The 7,693-nt window shown below is 40.6% G+C and overlaps 1 non-coding gene across 1 annotated transcript; it reads left to right on the forward strand.

Annotated features, from left to right (window-relative positions):
* The first annotated feature begins 1,209 nt into the window (after positions 1-1,209).
* Positions 1,210-1,291, forward strand: Trnas-aga. The gene has a single exon. It is a non-coding gene; the product is annotated as a tRNA-Ser (tRNA).
* The last annotated feature ends 6,402 nt before the right edge of the window (positions 1,292-7,693 follow it).

Consider the following 7,693-nt stretch of genomic DNA (forward strand, 5'->3'; position numbering starts at 1 on the left):
GTTTATATATGTATATATATGTAATTTTATTTAAGAGTTGTCGTACAGGTCAGCCCTAGGCTATTATAAGGAGTGCCACAGTAGTACCGAGCTCAACACTACTTGGTTGTGCACGGAATCTTTTAAACCAAACTGTTGGACATGAGGTCAGGTATGTTAGGACTAATTCCTGACAGAATCGTCAGCACGCCGGTCTAAATGCTTAGCGGCATTTCGTCCGTCTTTATATACCGCCGAGGATGACTTCATATTTCAGGAGTTGCTGAAATATATACCAGTTGAGCACTAGGGTCGATGTAATCGACTTACACCACGCCCCACAAAATTGTGCCAAAATCAGAAACCGTTACCAATCCTTCATCGTAAGACAGTGAACTGGCCAACCGTTCGGGGTCGATAAAATAAGTACCATTTAAAACCGAGCTCGATGTAATCGACTTACCTCTTTCCCCAAAATCACTAGCCTTGTGCCAAAATTTGAAACCAATATGAGAAATAATTATTGGTCATATGTTGTGGCTGACAGGAACGTTTGAGCCAGGCAACAAATGGTTTTTAGTTAAATTTCTTTACGTTCGGGGTTCAAATCAAGCCGACTTTACCTTGACAAAGCAATTGGCAAAATATGCTACCAGTTATCCAAGAAAATTCATCTAACTTTAAGTACAACTAATCACCATACGCGGATTATGAGCTGTCGACAAATAAAATTTACAACACAGGTTCGATCTCTCGATCAATCAACTTCACTACATTTTCTTATTATATTTTCAATTAGTGACCACACCTTTTATAACTTTAATTTGTGATCCACAAACAGAATGATTCTTCACACTGACTCCTAGCTACGGCACTTACCAATATTTTCCTCTGCAAGACAAGACCTGGTCTACACACAACAACATTAGCAACAACTTATCAAAGTGCATAAACTTTGTTAATTGGACCGACAAAATATTTAATCGTTAATGGACGTTTCGATTTTTCCCCTTTCTTCAAATATTACGCTGCATTTCTTTCATCTCAAATGGTGTTAAACAAACGTGTACGAGTTACGTAGCAACACTGTTTACTTCAACTTGAAAAGCTGTACAAACATGTCGTGGAGTATTATATATTCTAAACTATCTACATACGTATCTGAGGCACTAGAACAAAATTTAGAATCGGTTTAGAGTGTAATTGATGTGTGAATATAAGCAATTAGCAGTCGTCGTGGTCGAGTGGTTAAAGCGATGGATTAGAAATCCATTGGGGTCTCCCCGCATATGTTCGAATCCTATCGACGACGTTGATTAATAACTTATGTAGGCGTAGGAGCCGCTGTGTGGCAAGTAGCTTGCTTACGAACCACATAGTGCTGGGTTCAGTCCCACTGCGTCGCACCTTGGGCAAGTGTCTTCTTCTATAGCCTCGGGCCAACCTAAGCTTTGTGAGTGGATTTGGTAGACGGAAACTGAAGGAAGGCCTTCGTATATATATATATATATATATGCGTGTGTGTGTATGTTTGTGTGTCTGTGTTTGTCACACACCCCCAACATCGCTTGACAACCGATGCTGGTGTGTTTACATCCCCGTAACTTAGCGGTTCGGCAAAAGAAACCGATAGAATAAGTACTAGGCTTACAAAGAATAAGTTCTGGGGTCGATTTGCTCGACTAAAAGCGGTTCTCCAGCACGGCTACAGTCAAATGACTGAAACAAGTAAAAGAGTAAAAGAGAGTAATTATGCTTGTGAATATAATATAAGACACTGAACTAAATAATTGGCTATATTCTTCTCTCAACTGTTCTCAATGTTTAGCTGGGTTGTTTTTTGAATCCTTATATGAAGAAAGGTAAATATCAACCTACGTAAGAACTGAACATAGAATGTTGAGGTATATTTTTCTGTTGTCTTTTTTTGTTTTGTTTTTTAGTCAGGAAGGAAGGCAGAGTTCATGACTGATAGTGGGGAAGGTATCTGAAAACAAAAGACCTATCCTTAATACTTGCAACAGAGTGCACTCAGCTAAAGACATCCAAGGTGCCGGGTGGTGATGTTAAACTGGGTGGTAGATTAAGTCTATCACCCAAGTAGTCCATGACGGGATTTGAACCCAGAAAGCAAAGATACTGAATAAATATCACAAGGCACTCGGTCCAGCATGCTTACAGCTCCGTCATTGATAGTTTTCTAGCGACCCCGAAAAGCTGAAAAGCAAAGTTAACTTCTTTAGAATTAGTACTCAGAACGAAGGGATTCAGAACAAATACCTATTTCTTTACTACCCACAATGGTCTAAACACAGAGGGGACAAAGAAGGACAGACAAACTGATTAAGTCGATTATATCGACCCCAGTGCGTAACTGGTACTTAATTTATCGACCCCGAAAAGATGAAAGGCAAAGTCGACCTCAGCGGAATTTGAACTCAGAACGCAGAGGCGGACGAAATACCTATTTCTTTACTACCCACAAGGGGCTAAACACAGAGGAGACAAACAAGGACAGACAGACGGATTAAGTCGATTATATCGACCCCAGTGCGTAACTGGTACTTAATTTATCGACCCCGAAAGGATGAAAGGCAAAGTCGACCTCGGCGGAATTTGAACTCAGAACGTAACGTAACTAAGAATTTCGCCCGGCGTGCTAACGTTTCTGCCAGCTCGCCGCCTCAGAACAAGTACCGAGTGCCATTTTATCCGACGTTCTAACCCAGTGGTTCTCAACCAGTGGCCACATGGCCCTTGGGTGGCGGGGTCCAATAAAAGAGTTTGCTTTTAAAATTTATGTACAATGAATTGTTTCTATTTCAACAATACACAAAATATTCTTACATTTTTATACAATTCCTAATGATATTTAATTATAAAAATATAATTGGACATTTTAAACATTGAATGGGTATGAGGGAAGGTCTAGTAAAGTAGAATGGGAATCAAAAGAGTCCATAGGCAAAAAAACGGTTGAGAAACACTGCTCTAACCACTGTCAACTTTCCACCCTTATAACACGACCTCTCACACATCATACATTACAGTTCTTAATCGTATTCACTATATCTGGTGATTTTACATGAATACTAAAACTTCCAGAAAACCGTTCCGAGGCGTAGTGTTAGTTATGTCAATCAGGTATTTCCCTAAACCTTCAAGCGACCTCTATATTATTTAACATTCAATAGGCGTCCGTTCTCAAAATATATTTCTGTGGTATCAGTTTCCTACTGTCTTATTTTATTTTGTCGCCTTTCCTTGGTTGTGTTTTCAGAATTATTGTGAGATATTTAATTACATAAGAAATACCAAAAGCAAGAAAATACATTCATTATATCCTTTACAATGTCATTGCATGAAATCAATTCTTAAACTTTATTTAGAAGAATGAATACAAATATCTGTGACTTTTGAAAATTAACGTCATTTTAAGCGGCCTCTCACAGCGTGTTATTCAGGAAACGTTATTTTGATTGGTGGAACATATATCGTATGGATATGTTCTTACAAAGCTGTCATTTGCACGTCATGGTGGTAAATGCTGCATGTTTTGTTGCAGACACCCTGATTTATTAGGGCATCGGACAGAATGTATAAGAAACTCTGTCTACCGGCATAGAAACCTGAAAGGTGATTAGAGAGTGAGGTGGAGAGAGACAAAACAGACAGAGACAGACAGACAAAGACAGACAGACAAAGACAGACAAACGGACTGACTGTTAGACTGACAGACAGACAGACACACACACACACACACACACACACACACACAGATAGATAGATAGATAGATAGATAGATAGATAGATAGATAGATAGATAGATAGATAGATAGATAGATAGATAGATAGTCAGACAGATGTATAGACAGACAGACAGATAGATAGATTAGATAGATAGACAGACAGTCAGACAGATGTATAGATAGATAGATAGATAGATAGATAGATAGATAGATAGATAGATAGATAGATAGACAGACAGACAGACAGACAGACAGACAGATAGATAGATAGATAGATAGATAGATAGATAGATAGATAGATAGATAGATAGATAGATAGATAGATAGATAGATAGATATGTTTCTTTATTAGCCACACAGGGCTGCACACAGACAGGACAAATTACAAGGTAGAGCTTTTCTTTTGGTTTTCGATCAAAAGGGATCGTAAAAGGAAAGAAAGAGGACAAAAAAAGGGGGGATAAAAAAGAAAAAAAATCGATCAATAGGGATCGTTATCACAGAAATGTCAATATAAGGTGTAAAGGGGAGGACAGGTGAGATTTACCCGTGGAAAGAAAAGCCTACGGAAAAGACCACGGTAACCTCGGTCAATGAAGTCACATGTTATATTTTTTTACAAATAAGCAAGTCTCTGTATTAATTTTTACGGTTCATAGGATCATAGTCAAGGTGGCTTCGTCATTCATACGTGCCATCCTTGCTACATTCACCCATCTTTTTTTAAAACATTCACTAGACAACACTTGCCTCTCTACTCTCACTTTCCTCTTCAAGTGATACTTGAAGAAGTTGATGAGAGATTGACCAGAGAGGAAAGTGTTTGTCTCTAATCCTTTCAGGCGCGTCCACCAGATACATTCTTTCGCCATAGCCACAAGTATGATAAAAATAGCTCTTCCTTCCCGTTTGAAGGAAGGAGGCGTGACGATATTAACGATAGACTCGGCTGATAAGCCGACACGTCCCACATGTGACAGCAGTGGTTCGACATAAGCCCACAGGTCGGAGGTTGTTGGACACTGCACGATTGCGTGCAGAACGGTTTCGTCGCTCTGCCCGCATCTCGGGCAGGTCGGCCCCGTATTTCTCGAGCCATGCCTATAGAGCTTATCCCGAACGGGTAGCGCTTCTCGGTAGCACTGCTAGGCCAGGGATCTCTGGAAGTTGTCCATAGGTCCCGGCCCGAAAGTCGTTTCAAACAGGCGGGTCAGGTATTCCTCGTCGACGCCCAGGTTTGCTCCAAGATCCCCTCCACTAATCCCCTATAGAATGCTTTGGTTGTGTTGAAGTCACTCAAGGTCGACCCGGGACGGCAGAGTTGCTTGAAAGCAACGCGACACTCGTGGTGCCATTCGCCCTTCCTCGGCCTCTTTTTGATCCACGACAGCAGTTCGGTCATGGAGACGAGCTGCGGGAACGCGTGCCTCACAAACGGCGACCACACCTGTTCACCGTTGTCTACATAGAGCCGGAGATGTCGCAGTCTCAACGCGTGTCTGCGCATCATCAACCACGGCATGCCCACCCCTCTTTTTAACGGGTGTTGACAGCAAATGGATCGCCTGACCATCGGGACGCATCCTTTCCACAAGAAGCGGAAGAGAATGCGTTCTAGTTTGGTGATGGTAGGGTCGGGACAAGGTACGACGGTCAAGCGGTAGTAGATGATGGACGCGATGTACGTGTTCGCCACCTCCGCCCGACCTTTTAGGGACAGTTTCCTCTCGGCCCAATGCTGGGCGAGAGTGACCACCCTAGTCATTATCTCGTTCCAGTTCTTCTCCATTTGGAGGTCCAGTCCGAACCAGACCCCGAGCAACTCAACCGGGCCGTCCGTCCAGCGTCCCACGACGGAGGTACTGGTGGGCGGCATGGGCTTGCTTCTCCAGGTGCCGAGCCGCAAGCCCACTGACTTTTCCTGATTGATTTTTGCTCCTGTCACCGCTTCGTAGTCTTTCAGTGTCTCGCCGACCAGCTCGATGTGCTCGTGGCTTGAAACTATGACGGTGACGTCGTCCGCGTATGCAGACACGCTCGTCTCGCATCCCAATTCTCGCGGGATGCCCCTCAGAGTCGCCAGCTTCCGCAGTAGTGGCTCGAGAGTCAATACGTATAGAAGCGCTGAGAGGGGGCATCCCTGACGGACCGAACGTGCAATGCCGAAAGGTCTCGATAGATGTCCATTTACATATGACGGTGGACGATTGTTGGAACTCGCCTAGTGATATTCCTGAGGTCCACCACTCAAGAGTATTCATCCAAACGCATATTCATCGGAAGTTAGACAAAAACGATGATATAATTTGTTTGTGGAGTTTTACTAGTTTTTCAGTAGAATTTTAAGAAAACATTCTGGTTTTGAAGAAAAAATGATTTCTAATTATGGTTGTATGTTATACTGTGTTCTTCATAAGCTGCTTCATGGAAAGAAAAAAAAACAATGAAATTCTATGGATTTTAAGTATCTTAAAAGCTTGACGGAATGGTAATAAATGAATGTCATTTTCGGATTTTTTTAGTCAAAAACATTTAGTTCAGGTCCAAAGTTTCAGACAGTGGAGAAAGTTTTTGTTTTGTTTACCTATATAATTCATATATTTGTAGAGATTTACATAATAAATACAGCATGATGACATGATACCACCAAGTTCACTGTAAAACAGGGTAGAGTAGGACATAAGATAGATATGTGTATACCTGTGTGGCGAATGGACTTATGGATATGTTGAATCACTTTAAACCACATACATTGACACACACTTGAACCAACAACCTCTGTATATCTATTCCGAAATCGAAGAATTTACTGATTCGTTGACTTGTGTCAGATTTGTCCGCTCTCGTTTTGGGTAGCTCTTCTCTGAGCACCATCTATGAAATCACATAACCAGCACCGTAAATATGTCGTGTATTTCAGTTCAATTTTATAATTAATACTGTCAAAAATCGCATAAAACATACACATTACTTAGCATTATTTTATAAATTCAGTTTTAAAACTACGAATAAAAACATCTCGTGGTTGTCTGCCTCAACAAAAACCTTATTTAAAGATCTAAAATTTAGTTAAATTAGTAATCCACGGGGAGAAGAGAATTGCTGTTTTGGAGCAAGTCCTTCTATCAATTTTGATACCACGAGATAATCTCTTACAGTTTAGTTATACTCCAAGCAAGATAATTCTGAATTTCAAATTTGATTTCCCGTTGAAATTAGTATTACAATTTCACAAAGCATCCCTGGCAAAACTAACATCAACAACTAGCTCCCTATCATCCCTCAAAATATCCACAAAATCTGCACTACTGCTAACAACAACATAACCATTAATGTTAACGCACGGTCACAAATTTTGTAGTCAAGAGTAGGGCCGTTTACATCGAACCCCGAATGTGTGACTGGTATAAGACTGTAATGGAAACTGCAACATGGTGCGAACTGATTAAAGGCAGAATCGACTTCGGCAGGAAATGTACCGTAAATCCTCGAGTATAGTCCGCATTTTTTCCCAAAAATTTAAAGGTCAAAATCCCTTGTGCGTACTATATACGAGGTTAAAAATGAAAATTATTTTCTAAGCAATGTCCGAGTCTCTAATAGTTGTCCAGAAATGTTTATTCAGACACAGTTTGTGATGTCCGGCGCGAAAATACCTTAAGCTAAGCCTGAAAGCAATGAAGTCATAAAAGAATCATCCATAACTTGCAGTAAGCAACATTTATTAAATGTAATTACTGTTATTACGGTTATTTCTTTATTTTCTGCAAACAAAATGCACAAAAAAGCTACATGTTTGCATTATGTTATATATACAATAATAATAAAGGACGTTACTGTATAAAATTTTACAAACCAAGGACGTTATATAGACCTTCTTGACTCAAGTTAGAGAAGGGGTGCGTATTATACACAAGGTTTAGGTTATTCAGAGGTACAGCCTCCTAAAACTCCCCTGCGTATTA

The sequence above is a fragment of the Octopus sinensis genome, linkage group LG8 (genome assembly GCF_006345805.1).
Source record: "Octopus sinensis linkage group LG8, ASM634580v1, whole genome shotgun sequence".
Taxonomy (NCBI): domain Eukaryota; kingdom Metazoa; phylum Mollusca; class Cephalopoda; order Octopoda; family Octopodidae; genus Octopus; species Octopus sinensis.